The 19030-nt window shown below is 32.8% G+C and overlaps 1 long non-coding RNA gene across 1 annotated transcript; it reads left to right on the top strand.

Moving 5' to 3' along the window:
* The first annotated feature begins 4140 nt into the window (after positions 1 to 4140).
* On the top strand, positions 4141 to 8164 carry LOC127713049 (uncharacterized). The gene is made up of 2 exons (XR_007987438.1): positions 4141 to 4225; positions 6788 to 8164. It is a non-coding gene; the product is annotated as an uncharacterized LOC127713049 (long non-coding RNA).
* The last annotated feature ends 10866 nt before the right edge of the window (positions 8165 to 19030 follow it).

The raw sequence follows: 19030 nt of genomic DNA, 5'->3' as shown, positions 1-19030 counted from the left end.
AAAATTAAATATACATTAAACTGACTGTTATATCAAACTTTTATTATTTGCTTATTATTCAATACATGAATGCTAAGAAATGTTCATTAGGGGTTGTATGATATTAAAGTCATTTAAACACATCAATTTTGGCATGAAATCATGAACTTTCACATTCAAAAGAAGTTTGAGTGTTTCATGTTTTGTAATAAATATAAAATTACTATATTGTATGTCAATGTGATTTGATGATAGATATAAACTTAATTTACTGTCAGTTTATGTGGTTGTAATGTTCATTCTATCATATTTTTTATGATAAATAAAAAAATTATGCCTTCACAAATGACATACATACTAACTTAGGAATTCCATATTTAAAATTTCATTTTGGCTTTATCAAAAACATGCATCCAATTTTAGCAGAACATGATTTGCAGAACAGGATGCAACCCTCTGGCGCACCTTGAAAAGTCGTAAGGTTGTAAGTCCCTGGCGTAGATGGAATATGCTCGTAAACTTGACCTGCTGCAAATCATAGTATGGGTATAATGGGAGATTTTATTTTAAAAATATGCTGGTTGATAAGTAAGTATGTATGTTGTTTGGGTGTTTGGTGAATTATATCCTTAGTATATTCAGTTGTTTTCTTGAATTTTTCTCTTTAAACACAAACACTGTTTAAAGGATTAAATAAATAGTGTGCTTCACATTTTTTCCTTTTTCAGTTACTAAATTAAGTAAATATAGTTAATAGATATAGGAAGATGTGGTATGAGCGTAGTCTATTTGCCAATTCCGGTAATTGACCCTGTAATTAGAGATCCCTTTTATAGTTGTCTCCCTTATGAGGGACATTAATTTTTATTTACAATGGAGAGCTAGCAGAAAAAGCAAATTTACCTGTGCGTAATGTGAGTAATCTTTAAGGTTTTAAATCTTTTGATTACATTAATTTGTTGTTAAGCTAAATACTTTTGACATCAGAAATTATTTTTCATGAAAAATTAGTTAAACCGCTGATATATCACTTTCAATTAATCATGCTTTGCATTGGCAACAGCCAATTTTGTCCGGTATAGAACCAGACTACAATTGACAAAGGGAAGTGATTTGTTTAAAAAGTGTGTAATAACAGAATCAAATCGGTAATTGGCAAATGGGCTATTGGTTTTACTAAAGGCTGAAAATTGATATCTAATACTATGCAGTTTAACAAGAAATTCCAAAAACCAAATACATTGGATGACAACTTCTAAAAGGCATTTTTAGACACTGTGTTGTGACTGTGAACAGTATTATTCACTATTTATGCTGTTGTTGCACACTGCTTGAATGGTCCTTTGAAATAAATACCTGTATGGACAAGGGCATAGCTTTCAATTTGGCAATGAAGGTCAGGGTCTCAGGAAAAAAAGCCATTATGAAAACAAAAAACCATCAGAGGTTTTACACCAATTCCACAGTCCACACAAGAGCCTGAATCGTTCACCTGTAATTTTTGGCTTAAATCTTTCATTAATGATTATTTTTGCTTTTCAATATATATTAATGCATGGCTTAAAACTTCTATTGAAATGTTCTTTGTATCTGTCATATTTTCTTCAAAATCAAAGAAAGGCATTTTACCCCTTTGTTTCATTTTATCCATAGTGGCTATGTTTCTTGACTAAATAAAATGCAAATTTATACTAGATACTCTGAAACTCATTCAGCCCAAGTTTGGCTGAAATTGATTCAGCAGTTTCAAAGGAGAAGATTTTTAAAATCAGCAAACTAAATGAACAAATTGTGAAAAATTGATTTTAAAGGGCAAAAACTCCTTATGGGGACAATTCATTGACAATTTTGGTAATCAAATTTATTTGTAGATCTTACTTTGCTGAACATTTTTGCTGTTTACAGTTTATCTTTATAATTAATAATATTCAAGATAATAACCACAATCTGCAAAATTTCCTTAAAATTACCAATTAAGTGGCAGCAATCAAACAATGGGTTGTTAGATTCATCTGAAAATTTCAGGGCTGACAGAGCTTGGCCTAATAAACATTTTTACCTCTCTCATCAGATTAGCTCTAAATGCTTTGGTTTTTAAGATATAAGCCAAAAATTGCATTTTACCCCTACGTTCTATTTTTAGCCATTGCGGCCATTTTTTTTGACGAAACAGTCAATAAAACACAAACTTTATTTGAGATACCCTAAATATCATTCAGCTTAAGTTTGGTTGGAATTGGTTCAGTAGTTTCAGAGGAGAAGATGTTTGAAATAGTTTACACCAGACGGACGACGACGGACGACGACGGACACCAAGTGATGGCAAAAGCTCACAGTTCCTTCGGAACGGTGAGCTAAAAAGAATGATTGTGCAAGTGGAGCACCTGTGTACTATGATCACATTCTTGTTTCTTAATGAATCAAGATCATAAGATTCTGTGTTTAAATATTATAAATGATCATGTCTATCGCAACTACTTATCCTAAAGCAATTACAGACCACTAACAGGTCTTATAGATGAAAAGCTTTTTCTGTTTGCATACCAACTTTAATGCAACTAAATTAACAGTCAACAAGCAAACTAATCAAATTATAATTGCAATGGATTTTAAAATTATGATTTGTAAACAAAACAAGATATTTAACAAAAAGGAGGTTAGCAATACATTGTATTGTTATGAATCTGCAAGAGATTCTGTACCAACGAATATATAAAAAGCTCTATGTAACGTTTAGAAATAAATCATTTAGATGAAATAATGAAATATCAGGTGCAAATAACGTGTAAATAAGGTTATAAGATATACAAGCTGGATTTGAACATACCATTGGATAGTAAAGCCTTTTATATGCTATTGAAAGCAAAAAAAAGTGGTAATGATACAGGATTTTTATAGCTGAAATGATATTTAAAACCACTTTCTTCCCCCAAAAAAACTAAAACCTCTGGAGCAATGCCGCATTCTACCCCAAACTCCTTACCTCTCATCAAGGACAATTACACTTATGGTAAGACTGCTCCCTTACAATTGACAAAATAATTTAGTGGTGCCCAAAATATTTCTAAAAGTGCACCTTCCTGTTTGAGATATACGTTATATATATAATATTTATAAAATGTAATTGATATATGACAAATTTTGACATTTTCTAATAACATTTTTTTAAATGTCTATTAAAACATATGAAAACATATGAAAATCATATGTTTTTCATATGTTTATAAACATATGTTTATATATGTCATAAAACATATGGAAACATATGTTTGCTTACATATGTTTTCATATGTTTCAAAACATATGTAAACATATGTTTGTAAACATATGTTTATCATATGTTTGTCCTAAACATATGAAAAACATATGATTTTCATATGTTTTTCATATGTTTTGAAAACATATGAAAAACATATGTTGCAATTTTTCCTGTGTATATGTGTCTGTCCTAAGTCAAGAGCCTGTAATTGAGTTGTTGTCGTTTGTTGCTGTTTATCTTTTTTGTTTTTCGTCTATTGTTTTGTGTAGTGTATTGTTATGTTGTGCTGTTACATCACTGTCCAGGGTTAGGGGAAAGGTTTGGCGCTATATAACATTCTTATCCCGCCACAGTCTTCATATGCCTGTCCCAAGTCTGGAGTGTCCAGTAGTAGTCGGTGGTTCATGTCTGTTATATTTGTTTTCCATTAGCTGTTTTGTTACAAATTAGGCCTTTAGTTTTCTCAATTGAATTATTTTATATTTTTTTTATGTCGGAACCGTTTATAACCGACTATACAATATGTGTTTTTCTCATTGTTGAAGGCCGTATAGTTGCCTTTAACTGCTTACATTCACATCATTTGAACTTTGGTGGATAGTTGTTTCATTGGCAATCATACCACATGTACTTATTTTTATCCTCATAATTAAATGTACATAATTTTGTCAGAAAATGTTAGTATAAAAATCACCGTCATCAACTTATTCATTGTCTGCTTGCAAGTGTTTATTGTAGGGGAAACCTTACATTACAATGTTTTCAATTCAGTTCGATTTGTTATTTTTATATTGATGTCAGTAAATCGTGTTGACATTTAAATCTATTAATAGTTAAAAAGTCGATGTATTAAAATTCCTGTGAGTGTATTTTCAATAAATCGTATTTTACGAAAATATAATATTTTTCCCCATGTCAGTATAAAAGATGCAGCAATGTTCCCAAGCAATTATAACTCAATGTTTCATCACAGAAGTTCGATTAAAGGTAAGTTTTTAATGTATGTTACGATTAACAAGGGTAGTGAGCAGGGATTAAGTTATCGTTTTACTATTTGTGTTACAGTTATTTCCCTTTAACTGTTTCTTTTAGTTTCATTTTTCACGAACTAAGATATGATCAATTGATACAAATTTTCGAATATTTACTAGCATAAAGCATAAAGTAATGATATGATTACATTTGAGGTATGCCAGGATTTTTTTAAATGGGCGGCGTAGTTCCATAAAAGCTGACATATTCTATTGAAAAATATTTTGGAAGATTGTATGCCAAAGTGTGATATTTTATCCGATGAATGTATATGTAGTTTTGGTCAAATTTACAAATGTTGTCTGGGGGAAATCTGTAAAAGTGTATATAATCATGATAATACACATGAAGCATGTCGGAAGCATTTGTCACTTTTCATATGAAAAAATTCATTTAGAGCCAATAGACATATAAATATATACTTTGATACCAACTTTACATTTTTGTCAAGCCATTACAAAGAATCGTAGACCATGCCAATAAAAAATACCAAGCGATAAGCAGTCTACTTGGAGGCATTTAAGGGAACGTACCACATCAACCTACCTTGTAAGGATAATGGCTAAAAATAGACAATGTTTATAAGGCAAAAGCCAGCACTACAACACTTGCGCGCAGTAATAAAACAACGTCTCCCAGAGGACACTTAACTCTTTCTTACGTTCTTAAACGTTCATAACTGTATGACTTTCAATTGTTCAAAATATCTTCACTGAAATGCAAAGCTGTCATAATTGTTCAAAAGTTAATCTTAAATGAAAAGACAAGGCAGTGTCGTAATTAAACACTAAGTGGATTTTCATAATCTTCGCCTGAGAAAAAAAAATACTGTTGGTTTATTTTTCTGCCCTTTTGTTTTGTGTTTTTTTTTTCATTTTGTATGCATATGATTTGTTAATAACATTTGCTTGATCAACGTATTTAGTATACGTATGTGTTAATATTGTTAAAACGGCTAACTAATAGCTTTAGTGTAATTGATTTCACTCTTATGCTGACACTCGGCTTTTGAAAATCTAGTTGTGTTATTTTAAAAGAACTTATTTGATATGAATATCGGTAATCAATTAACAATAATAGGATATACACGAATTGATAAGACTTTGCATAGGATATCTAAAAAAAAGTATCAAATTAATTGTTGTTGTTTTTCGTTTAAACTATTGAAATACCACACAAAACATAAGTTTAATTGACAATATATATTTTCTGAAAATTTGATATGGATTTTTAAAAGGCACATCATTTAAATTCGATTCTTACACTGATAATAAATTTAGTTTTCCAAAAGTAAGTTTTACATAATGCCTTAATTTTTAGAAAATGATCTTAATTTAACAACATCAGGTACACCGTTATGGAACAGTAGATAATTTGAAAACATTATTAACATCAATAGAGAATCAATGCACAATGCAGTATTGAATTAGATATGACGTAAAAGTCTTATTGAACAGAAAATGATTTTTATTGATATCAATGCAAACATAAGCATCCAGCAAATAGATATCTGTAATATGGATGTCATTTTCTTTACTGTGGATTCATTTTTTTTTTCGTGGGTACCAATTTTCGTGGATAGAGAAAAACTTGCATTTTCGTGGATATTTGATTTCGTTGTTTTGCAAAAGTCTGCATATAACCTCATAGAAAATTTGTATGGCGTTAAACGTTTAATTTCGTGGTTCACCTGTACCCACGAAATCCACAGAAATTGGTATCTAACGAATAATAATGAATCCACAGTAATTAAGTATATGTTTACCGATTTAAGAAAAATATATGTTGATCATGCCAACATAACCTATGACCTTGCCATCGGTCGGATTATAAACAGCTGTAAATGGCAAACAAATTGACGGATATATTCAAATCTAAACTCGAAAGCAATATTTTACATCAACAAGTAGTGTATGGTCATCATTTCCGTTTTGCCAATTTTCAAGCAAAATATACACATCTTAAGGTTTATACGATATTCTCTATTTTACCTTGGCAATCATGTAAATTCTTAATTTTCCTTTTAAAATTAAACTGTTTTATCGAAACAGAAATCAGTACTGTATGTATGTGTTCATCACTTCTAAATAAATATGCTGATTTCAATTTTGCATTACACAGCTTTTTAACGCAGACCAAAAAAAATTATTGTCTAGGTATGATTATGGTTTATAAGATTCACAGGGTGGTTGATACATGCGAGTCAAGAGACGCTTACCCTGTCCACGCATTCAGTAGAGATCATGTTGCTCCTCGTGGGTATCCCTTATACTTTTTCTTTTGGGAATGGGCGGTGATTACCTTGATTTGTCTCATCTTCATCGATTTACGATATTTCTACATCTGTCAACTACTGTCGCCTTGATTTAGATCAACACGCTTGAGTCTTTGAAACGACACTGATATATTAACTAATACGAGTTGAGTATATGTTCAGCGTTTTTTTTTTATTTCAATTTCTTTTTAAACGCCAATACAAGTAAATGGTTTTTAAATCTTCGAGTATAATTGTTTCAGGTTATTCAAAATGGGCGTAATATCATCTTCCACACGGAGTATTGACGAGGACAATGCTGATATCAAGAGAATGTTTGCGGCAGCAAAAATGGGAAATTGGGGGGAGGTATGGCGGATTCTAGGGACCCCAGGCCGACCACTGAAACCATATCTCATAAACCTAGTCCCAGAAGACAGACGATGGGGTTTACTCCAGCAGGCTGTTTGGTGGAACAATCTCTCTGCAATCAGAACTCTTCTACAGTTTCAAGCATGCGACAAAGAATTAAAGGCAAAGGATGGCATTTCCGAGAAAGGACCAACCAGTGGAAATACAGCTCAGGAAATAGCTGAATTGTTTGGATATTTAGAGGCTTCGAAAATCATTAAGAACCACATAACCTCGAAAGTGAGGAGGACATCGAAACATTCTATGATGGGAGTAGCTCTATCGAAAATGAAGAATATGGTCTATTTAGACTTACATTGGCGGCTTACAAAGGCGTTTTTCATCCGGCTGTTGTCGACAAAACGAAATCACTTTCAGCTTTATTGAATGATGTATTTAGACATGTGAATACAGGTAAAAACTGGGTTGCTGTTAGGGATAAAGTTGCACAGTCGCTTTACCCAGCATGTACGGAAGCAAGCGATGTAGTTAGTAAGTGTACCAACAGATTTGACCTCTACAGAACGATCGTCAAGGTATATACCGACGAAGATACCCAATTATACACTTATCTGAATACAGCTTTGAGGCGACAGCGTGATACGGGCTTCAAACCTACAGGAAATGATCTAGCACTCGGACCGTATATTCTTATGTTCCATCTACTTTTGTTTTGTTGGAGGGATTTGGTAAGAGAAAAAACGAAAACATATCGCAAAATGAAAATTTCTGCTCGAGATCTCGCAAAGTACCAACCAGGAAAAAAGTTTACTTGGTTATCTTTTGTTTCATCTTCTGTTCAACAGCAATGCGCTCAGATTTTTCCGTCCTGCACACCGAGTGGCAACATTGAAGTACATTTTGTTATTGATAACTCTTCTGATTCGCAGTGGCAACCACTCAACATTGAAAACTACGCATGTTATACGGAAAAAGAAAGAGTTTACCCAGCAGGAGCACAATACCTGGTTAAAAGATATTCAGTAAAAAAGGGAGTACCGACAATTCTTCTGAAGCTTTTAGGAAGCGAATAGTGACGATTACTGTCGTAGTAATACTAGATTATTGACTGAAATGGTATTGTTCTTTTAGTCACTCTGATATTGTTGTTTATCAGATTTAGTTTTTTGTGTATTATAATATTAATAACTATTTGCAGCGTTATTTGATACTATTTCATTTTCAAATAGAATTGTGATTGTTTTATAGTTTTTAAAGGAACCTATATATCTCTGTTGTAAATGATTTCAGCAATGAAAATGATACGTTCATTTAAATCCTACACTTTGTTGCATATTAAACAACTTCGAAATTTGCACTCTTGGAGATCAAGCGTTTCGCTTCAACATTAACATTTCCATCCAGAATTCTGCTGACCTAATCGCTTAAATCTGTAAAGCGCGGCGATTTTTATGTTTGATTTTGACAGGAAGGTGTCGGAATGATACTTTTGCTTTATGATCGCGTACAGGTACAATCAGTGGTTTCTTTTTTAGAAGATTCAAGTAAGATTTAAGGATCAGGCTTCTAGCTCGTAGCATTCCTAGTTCAATCAGTTGATATTCATTCGGGCTTCGTTTGGTGATTTGTTCTTTTCGTTAAGTGCTATTTATTTTTTTTCCGTTAATTTCGTATTGTGCACACATTAGAGAGAAATTTTCCGCATTCGAAAAATTTTCATCGATTCGGACTTTTAAATTGATTCGGACTTTTAAATTGATTCGGACTTTTCTACATAAGGAAATGCCTGTACCAAGTCAGGAATATGACAGTTGTACTCCATTCGTTTGATGTGTTTGAGCTTTTGATTTTGACATTTGATAAAGGACTTTCCGTTTTGAATTTTCCTTGGAGTTCGGTATTTTTGTAATTTTACTTTTTGTTGACCCGGGTAAACGAGAGAAACGATCCAAAAAGGTAATCGCTTGCACAAGTGCTGCCTAGCTGGAAACTGTCTGTGCCGTTACTACTCGCTATTGTGAAGTTCCTGTGCTGGCACAGATCTTGTCTCTGAATCTGTAGGATAACCGTTTGTTGTTATGGAATTCAATTGACTGAAAACCATTAACTTTCTTATTTTAGAGAATTATCTCAAATGGATGACACAGTACAAAACAGTCTTTTATGTTCAAAGTGGAATTTCCTTCATTTATTCAAATTCCCAAGCACCGACTTTTTTGTCAGGACCAATTTATTTTGCTGTACAAAAAATGTAGAACAAACCAAACGACATTTATTAATTTTATAAAATTTACAGGACAGTATTTATATTATCAAACTAGAGTTATATGTAATACGCTGTATATGTTTTGTAGGTATATATATTTTGTAAATTACATAAATACAAAAAATAAAAGACGACGAAAAGACGACACAAAACAAACACTACATAAAAAGATTATAATTAAGCTAAACTAACCCCACTAAAACTAGTGGATCTCAGGTGTACGGGAAGGGTAATTCAAACATTTTCTACTAGAGGCACTCTTTATGCTACTCATGGTAAGAACAAATAGGTTGATGAGTCTCACTAGGTGATATCACAATCAAGGAAAAGTAGAAAGAATTGTGGCTACAAAAATTAGAACATATTTGTGGTCATCTCTAACACAGATGATGTAAACGATAAAAACACTCATAATGGCGTCCGTTAAATTTTTCGAAGAAAATACCTCAACATTACCACTCGGAACCTTTGGTTTAATTCCTTTCTAGTAATAATGGAGTTAAAAATAAGGAAAAGTTGCTTATTCATACCTCACCGCTGATAATCCACATACAGATGTTTGGTCGTTGTGATATGATGCATTTTAAAAGGCTACAGAAAGAATAAAGAATACTACTTAAAAGGAATGAAAGATATGTCGGTTTACCTAAGGCATATCATTTTAAAAATTAAACAAATGTCTCTGCTAACCCGAAAATGAATTTGAGATTGATCAAATATTTAGTATAATATGCACTTAGCCTGTACAAACTCAGGAATATGACAGTTGTTTTGCATTCGTTTGATGTGTTGGAGTTTTTAATTTTGCCATTTGATTAAGGACTTTCCGTTTTGAATTTCCATTGGAGTTGGGTATTTTTGTTATTTTACTTTTTAGCTTTTACTTTGTATTTGACAAAACCCTTTCGGAATTTTGGGATAGCAATGCTTTTTAATTTTGTTCTTTTTTTGGCCTTTTTAACTTGTTTGAATTTAGCGTCACTGATGAGTTTTTTGTAGACGAAACGCGCGACTTGCGTACACAATTTTAATCCTGGTATCTATGAATTTATTCACAAAGAATTTGCATTGTAAGATTTAGATGAAATATTCTTATCTGAATCTAAAAAAAAAACAAAGGCTGAAACTGGAACTGTCAGTGACTGTACTCAGATGGTAAGTATAAAGGCAGGATCCAATAGAAGTCTTAATCTGTAGTCTCTTTTTGCCAATGAACAGATGTTATAAGTTAGTTATTATAAATGCAACGATCGTTTTGTAATTAAGTCATCAGACACAAGTGTTTTATTACTTTGAGTACAGTATTTTCTGCATATGTCAAACATTGTGGTTCCAGAAAGACATTATTTTTCAACCGAATTTGCAAGACGGTTAATATAAAGGAGCTGCAATGAAAAAGCGTTGGTTCTTTGAAAAAAGATAACCCGAACCCGAACGGTAACGCTTCTCCATTGTGTCTGTTATTTAAAATTTTGTTGGGACGTTTTTTCAAAACAACAGTTCTTTCATTAATTATGTCAAATCAGTGAGTTCAAAAAGCCACCTTATTATCTTCTTTTTATCTTTAATGGTTCACAACAAATAACCATTAATTAGATGTATACATGTTCATATGGTAGAGACATAATCTTTTGATCAGTTTTATTGAGGTCTGGAGATGGAATGTCAGTAACTGCGAGTAGTCCTTTGTTAACTTATGTTGATCATTGTCATTTTGTTTAGTTTCTTCTGTTACCTATCCTAACATCGGACTCGGAATTTTTTTAAACTGAGTCTGAGTTTTACTGTGTGTATTTCTTGTTTGTTTATTTCACATTAGCTAGAGGTATAGGGGTAAAGATCTCACAAAACATGCTAAACCCCGTGTTTTTTGTTGTTGTTTTTTTTTTTTTGTATCTGTTCCAAGTCAGGAACCTGTAGGTTGCACTTTGTAAATACAGCTGTTTCTCAAACCACGCCTCTTTTGGGGAGATATTTAATATTCATAGGTATGTTAATTTGTTAACGTACTGGTTCCCATTGATGATCTCTGTGTTTCATCTCATAGAGACATCACTTGGGAATGTAACCAGTATTGAAAAACATGGTAGCGGCTAAATTTTAATTCTTAGGAGGTCCAAAAATGGAGGTAAGGGTAGTATAGAATTTTAGTATAAGTTTAAACTCTTAGAAGTTCAGGGCATATAAATGTTGAAAATATGCCGCACAGCCCTATATTTTGACCTTTGAATAAAATAGTAGTGCATATAAACTTTCCGTTCTGGGATATTATTTTTCACGAAACTTCATAGTAAAAGTGTCACAATTTTAGCCGCAAAGGGAGTTCCTATGGAAAATTGCATTGTCAGTATTTACAGAATTGCAACCTATATAGGGTCAAAAAATAGAACATACAGAATTTCACAAAATCTGGTTTATCTCAGAGATTTTAAAGAATTTAACTCAAATATGAAGTTTTATAAATATTTCATGAAGATTGAGAAAATCCTGGGCCTTAACTATGATGACTCAGCATAAATTCACAGTTTACAGTATGCATGGTTTACTTAAAGCCCTGAATTCAAAATAAATTCATAATATATGCCTATTTGTAATTTAAATTGTTTAGAAGTGCTTATATTTACTCTTCGCAGTAATTGCAACTCATTGATCCTTCCTAAATATTTTTGGTGGGGTGTTTTTGTCCTGTCGATAACCCAAAATTAAGCCGTAATGCCTAAATGTGTTTTTTTGTGACCGCGGCATAAAAAAGTACAAGCTAGAATTACAAAAAGACCTCAATAAAACTTACAATAGTGTGTTCTATCCTAAATATGTAGTAAATATTCCACATTGCTAGAAACAGGGAAAAAAATTAGGAAATGTGAGGCCCCAGGGGCAAAAAACAGACAAAAAATGCCTACCCCTGAGTCATAAAACAGATAATTTAACTTGTAAATGCTATGATTTGTTTATTTTAAAGGTCTTTGGTAAAGTAAACAATAACTGTGCTAGGAAGTTATGCAAAAATCAGATGTAAGCAGTCATTTCAATCAAACTTTTAGTGAATTTATGCACCAGACTGATATCTTCATAAATACAACTTTTGCAAATATGGCTTTGTTTAAACACTTCTAGTTCATATATTAACTAACTTATGTTAGATATATGGTTAGGGATGATACTGTTGTGACAAGAATTCTAAACTGACCATTTTAGGCAGAAATTGTGAACTTTCTTTGACAAATAGGCATACAGTAAGATGTGGACTGGAGACACAGGCAGGATTGGATACTTTGTATAATCTTGAATGTTGGAATGCTTAACTACTAAACAATACATTTATAGTATTCTAAAATGCTTTCAATTTGTTATCAGAATAGTTTCAAACAGGTTTTGGACAGTTCATGTCAGATAACATGCACATAGGGTAAGCTGGCAATAATTAGAGTCTTGTTTTAAAATCTTTAAAAAATTGAAACAGGGGTAGGGATATAAAATTTACTGTAAAAGGAAACTTAGAGTATATGCAGTGATTTCTTTAAGGCTATAATTCTGATAAATAAGTATTGTTGTGAGAAAAAGTGTTTTTAGAGAGTTTTCTATTTGAATAAATGTTTGTATAGGTTGCACTTTGTAAATACAGCTGTTTCTCAAACCACGCCTCTTTTGGGGAGATATTTAATATTCATAGGTATGTTAATTTGTTAACGTACTGGTTCCCATTGATGATCTCTGTGTTTCATCTCATAGAGACATCACTTGGGAATGTAACCAGTATTGAAAAACATGGTAGCGGCTAAATTTTAATTCTTAGGAGGTCCAAAAATGGAGGTAAGGGTAGTATAGAATTTTAGTATAAGTTTAAACTCTTAGAAGTTCAGGGCATATAAATGTTGAAAATATGCCGCACAGCCCTATATTTTGACCTTTGAATAAAATAGTAGTGCATATAAACTTTCCGTTCTGGGATATTATTTTTCACGAAACTTCATAGTAAAAGTGTCACAATTTTAGCCGCAAAGGGAGTTCCTATGGAAAATTGCATTGTCAGTATTTACAGAATTGCAACCTGTAATCTTTGTTAGTCTTGTGTGTTTTTTTTAAATTATGGTTCATCTATATGTTTCGGAGTTTAGTGTGACGTCAATTTTCATTGAACTAGTACACATTTGTGTTTAGGGGCCGGCTGAAGCCCGCCTCCGGGTGCAGTATTTTATCGCTGTGTTGAAGACCCAGTGGTGGCCTTGGGCTGTTTTCTGCTCTTTGGTTGGGTTGTTGTCTCTTTGACACATTTCCCATTTCAATTCTCAATTTATACATAACGTATTCAAAGAGATTGGTTCGATTTCCGGGGACGGCAAATAGAATAAACAAACTTAATGGTAAGTTAAAAAAAATATGTGGTATGGGTTTATGCCCTCGTTGAAGGTCTTTCGGTGCTCTACAGTTGCTAATGTCTTGGTCATGTTGGAAACTTGTCTCATACCACATCTTCTTATTCTTTTATCAATGAAATTAAGTACACAAAGAAAACAGTTGAATATAAATGGGTGAATCCATATTAGCGACAGAGGCAGAAAGCGTTGATTGTAGAAAATGAAACTACGGTAAATGAATAGGCTGATGTAAAAAAAAAATGGTTTAACCTCGTGTTCATGATCTAAGCAATGCCATTGGGTAAGTGATGAACAGTATACTTATAGCTGCTCAGGCTCTAACAGAATACGACATAGAATCCCCTTTTTCAGTAACGGCAAAAAGGACAATTCCATCATTTGTTTAATCCTGTTGGTTCAGATATTGGCACGTCTATTGAAGTGAAGACAATTAATCGCTAATATGTATGGTTTAAAGGCAAAAAAGTAAAATATGAACATGGTGATCTCAGTGCCTATGGTAAAGTTGGAGTTGCCTAATGATGCTTCCTTAGTGAATAACCTTAATTCGAGACTTCCTTGAGACAACATATACTTCAAGAACGTCTGATTGATGAATGCTCATAATGAATAACTACTGCTCAGATCACCTTTTGAATATGGACTGAGAATGGAGACTCAGTTAAGCTATATAGTTCCAATATATTTTGAAATTCCATCATTCATCTTTTTACAAGACCTTGTTTGCAAACGTAAAGGCAAAAATGTGTAAGTAGCAAATATTGCATGTGCAACGAACAGAATTTGTCTTGCACAATCATTTCTTGTTCACAGGGCGATAGTGATTGTAACAGTTTACCAATGTTCAAATCTCGTTTATCGATTAGGAAGAGACAAATCAAAGTAACAAACAAAAACACAGGAAATCGCATGAACTTCAAAAGGAGCGAGACCGTGTGGTTCGAATTGGTAAGTGTCTTCTGCTATGCATTATTCACCAGTAATGCGAATTCAAACTCAGTCAAAAATGTAACAATCAGGAAAAGGATAAAACGGGTAGAACTACAGATCAGATGACTATACTGGTATCCAAAGATTTAAGATCGCAAAAACATGTCGAGTTGAGACACCAACGCATCGTATCGATCAACCAATTCGTTATGCTGACCGTAAATATTATGTGGTGTCGATTTCAGTCATTCTTCCTCATAACTCTGTAAGACCAGTTAATGTGTAAGGAGCAAACCCCTTTTAACGTAGCCCGTATAGCATGTATGAAGCGACGATGCAGGAGCCTAACGTATCAAATTAGATATGTTAACCCCATACGATGAGGCAGAGGATATGTTACTGCTGAGAAAAGAGAAGTTGACAATTCGAAAGTTGTTACCATCTCGTTTGTCATAGATTCTTGTTTGATGACGTCCATTGGTTTCAAAATCGAGGAAAAGATAGATATATGAAGCAGACCTTCTACTTTCATATGTTACCTTAATCTTAAGTTTATTAGGATAAATGAGATGAAAACAATTACTTAAATGTAGGTAATTGAGTGACAGAACATCATCAATATATCTGAAAATGAAATTAAAGAACTTTCCAAAATACTTTTTTCCTTTTTTTTTTTTGTCTTTGAGAACGTTCTGTATGACTTAAGCGTCAGATGAGTTTAAACACAAGTTGGCCAGTAGTGGTACACAATTAGTTCCCATTGGTATACTGACTGTCTGCTGAAATGACAATCCACTAAACTCAATGAACATTTTGATGATATCATCTTCGTTGTATTTGTTTGAAAACAAGTTAAAATTTATATAATTTTACCCCAAATATCAACCTATCTTATTTCAATCAAAAAAGACGGACGCCGTGAGCAACCACTTTCTAGAGAGAAAACCCCTTGATATAGCAAAATATTACAAATTACAAATGTGTCGAGTTTTGTGATTGGATAAATACACTGAGATTCCAGTATATATTCCGGAAACTGCTGGGGTATATATGACGTGTTTTAGCCCAATTAGAACCTCAATAACGTCATCAAAACGAAAGTTACAATGTGGCTGATACAGGGTAAAAATCATGAGTATCCTTCAATGGTACGTTTCTAATTTTAAATCACGCTATTCACACACCAAACACTAAATTATTGGCTGAAAGTGTTTTCAAAATATCACTTATGTGGAAAATTTCAGGTTGTGTTTATCTAAATTTCCTGACGTCAAAAGACATTAATAAGCACAAACATTGCATATAAGGGTAAATAATTATTGTAAAAATATTCTTCAAAAACTAATATTTGACTCGACGGAAAAAAAGGCATTTAAGAAAAGTACACATAATGTTTACAAACATGTACTAAATATCTATCTTGCATGATCAATGCACAACAAACACCTGGTACTAGAAAATAAAGTAAGATGGGGTTAATCATGTAATATATGTATAATTCAGGTTTCATACAGGGAATATAATGTGACATTTTCGACTGAGGGTTAATATTCCCTTCGCCTTCGACTCAGGGAATATAAACCCTAAGCCAGGAATGTCACATTATATACCCTGTCGGAGACCTAAATAACATACAATGTATGATATGTAAATTTACATTTCCTTCCAAAAAAATAAATTCATAACAATAAACATATAAATGTTTTATTTTAACCACATTTAGAAAGATGGAGAAGATACCAAGGGCAGAAAACATAAAATCCCATAGTCAAAAGGATAAAAAGATAAATAAAGGCAACGGTAGTATACCGCTGTTCAATAGTCATAATTCGATTAAGCAAAAACAAATCCGGATAACAAACTAAAACCGAGGGAAACACATCAACTATAAGAGGAAAACAACGGAACAACAGAAACACTGAACTACAACAAAAGCAAACGCCAACATACGTAGAAACGGACTGTCTGATAACAACTGCCATATTCCTGACTTGGTACAGGACATTTTAAGAAAAATGGTGGGTTGAACCTGGTTTTATTGCTAGCCAAACCTCCAGCTTATATGGCAATGTTAAAAATACCGATAAAATGACAACACTACGTGAAAGGAATACACTAAAAACAACCGCAAGAACACTTAGCACAGAGAAATACATAAAAAAATAATATAATACTACATTACAACATGTAAACCGCAGAATAACAACGGACACCTCCCATGAATTTAGGACAGCACACCAGGACACCACAAACGAAATATAAACTGCGCTTCACATGAATGGATCAACGTCACAAAAAGTGACGTATTTTTTGTGACGTTTATATTATCGAAGGTAAATTTCTAAAAATAAAATAGATTTTTTTTTTCGAACCTTGTCGGTTTTTCTTCTAAATCAAAACTGTGTATAAACAAAAAATCCGTGCATATAGTTGCTTTAGACTTAAAATCATATAAATGAAGTAGCTGATTTTTTATTTTAACTTTTACATACATATAGAAAATAAAAATAAAAAAACTGTAATAAAATGCAAGATCATGTAAGACCAAACAGTAAACAGACATGAAAACAAACAACATAAAACAAAAACCCTGTAGACGAACCACGAGTAAATCGACTATACTGACACATAAGACATATGTGAAATGTACCGAAAATACAGAATTTTAACCACAAACGAAATAAACAGACAACAATTCAGCACAAAATGACCCACTGGACCCACACGTATAAGAAAGTAAAATCACAATAAAAACTCAGAAAACGAAAGATTGAGCAACACAAACTGCATCAAAATCCAGAGATGAAACCTGCTACCTCAGTGACATATGTCGTAATACAATTCGTCGTGTGAGTGTTATAATGATGTTTTTTTCGAAATGTTTAAAAATTGAATATGAAGTTTAAAAACGCAATATCATATATATTTGACTGAGATATAAAAAGTTATATAGGAATCGAATTTATGGACATGAAGAGTAAATCTTTGATCGATTGCTTTCAGAAAAGACATAAACCTTAAGTAAATAAAGCACCCCCTTTTCTGAAGATGGAACACGACACGACAAAAAATGTTGTTTTAGAAATTATTACCTGTATTTCTATTGGAGATCGATCATTTATTTTTTATTTGTGTAGTATCCCCAATTCTGTAATACTCATTGGGTCCTCAATGTGCTTTTACTTCGTACTTTATTTGGCCTTTTTACCTTTTTTGATTCGAGCTCCCAGATGAGTCTTTTGTAGACGAAACGCGTGTTTTAAGCAATTCAAGCATAGTACTACTTAGATCATTTTGATAAAAAATATTTTACAGCGAAATACATGAAAAATAGTGGAGGTTCAACACTATAAAACTATTTTTCGCAGAAATTCCAGTGTTTAACTAAAGCAATAAGCTAATTCAATTAAAGTGTGGAGATAAAACAGAATAGATCTGACAATAACTCGTAGAATGTAGAAATCTCGTATGAAAATTGTATAAGGAGATAGACAATTGCACCTGGATATAAAAAAAAGTACCGAACTCAAAAGTAAATTCAAAAAGGGAGAAGTCCATAAAAACTGACAAAATCCAATAGGAGACTTTATCAACCAACGGAACAAAAGGAAAACAACCGTCATATTCCTGACTTGGTACATGCATTTCCCGAAGAAAATGGTAGGTTAAACCTGGTTTTATAACTAGCTAAACCTCCCACTTATATTGCTTTTTTTTTGTGGTTCCGTTAAATTGACAAAATTGAGTGAGCAACACAGACAGACATAATATGTTTAAAATGACAATAAATGTAATCAAGCAGCCAAAGCTGTGTAAAATACATCACAGACATACAACACATCACAGACATACAACACATCACAGACATACATCCAGACATACAACACATCACAGACATACAACACATCACAGACATACAACACAACTGACTAAAAAATAGTAGTTTATAGTATTTGACAAAGACGCCAACAAAAAAGGTTTTGTAGTTGATAGTACATACAGTATAAAGTATACACTTTCTCGATAAAGTACAAATAAGGTAAAATATAAAGACAAGGGTAAACAAAATGAAAACAACACTGTAAAAACCTCTTGCGTCCGAATCGTATGATATATAGCTATCGAAATATGTAGCTATAAAAAAAGAAGATGTGGTATGATTGTCAATGAGGCAATTCTCCACCAGAGACCAAATGACATAAAAGTTAACAACTATAGGTCACCGTATAACCTTCAACAATGATCAAAACCCGTACCGCATAGTAAGCTATAAAAGGCCTCGAAACGTAACACAATTCAAACGAGAAAAAATAAAACGTGGAGGAATCTGATGTTCAGTAGTTGTCGTATGTTGATGTGGTTCATAAGTGTTTCTCGTTTCTCGTTTTTTATATAGATTAGACCGTTGGTTTTCCCGTTTGAATGGTTTTACACTAGTAACTTTTGGGGCCCTTTATAGCTCGCTGTTCGGTGTGAGCCAAGGCTCCGTGTTGAAGACCGTACTTTGACCTATTTTGGTTTACTTTTATAAATTTTGACTTGGATGGAGAGTTGTCTCA

The sequence above is a fragment of the Mytilus californianus genome, unplaced genomic scaffold (assembly GCF_021869535.1).
Source record: "Mytilus californianus isolate M0D057914Y unplaced genomic scaffold, xbMytCali1.0.p SCAF_8, whole genome shotgun sequence".
Lineage (NCBI taxonomy): Eukaryota > Metazoa > Mollusca > Bivalvia > Mytilida > Mytilidae > Mytilus > Mytilus californianus.
Note: the sequence above shows the minus strand (reverse complement) of the source record. Positions and strands in the feature narration are given on the sequence as shown.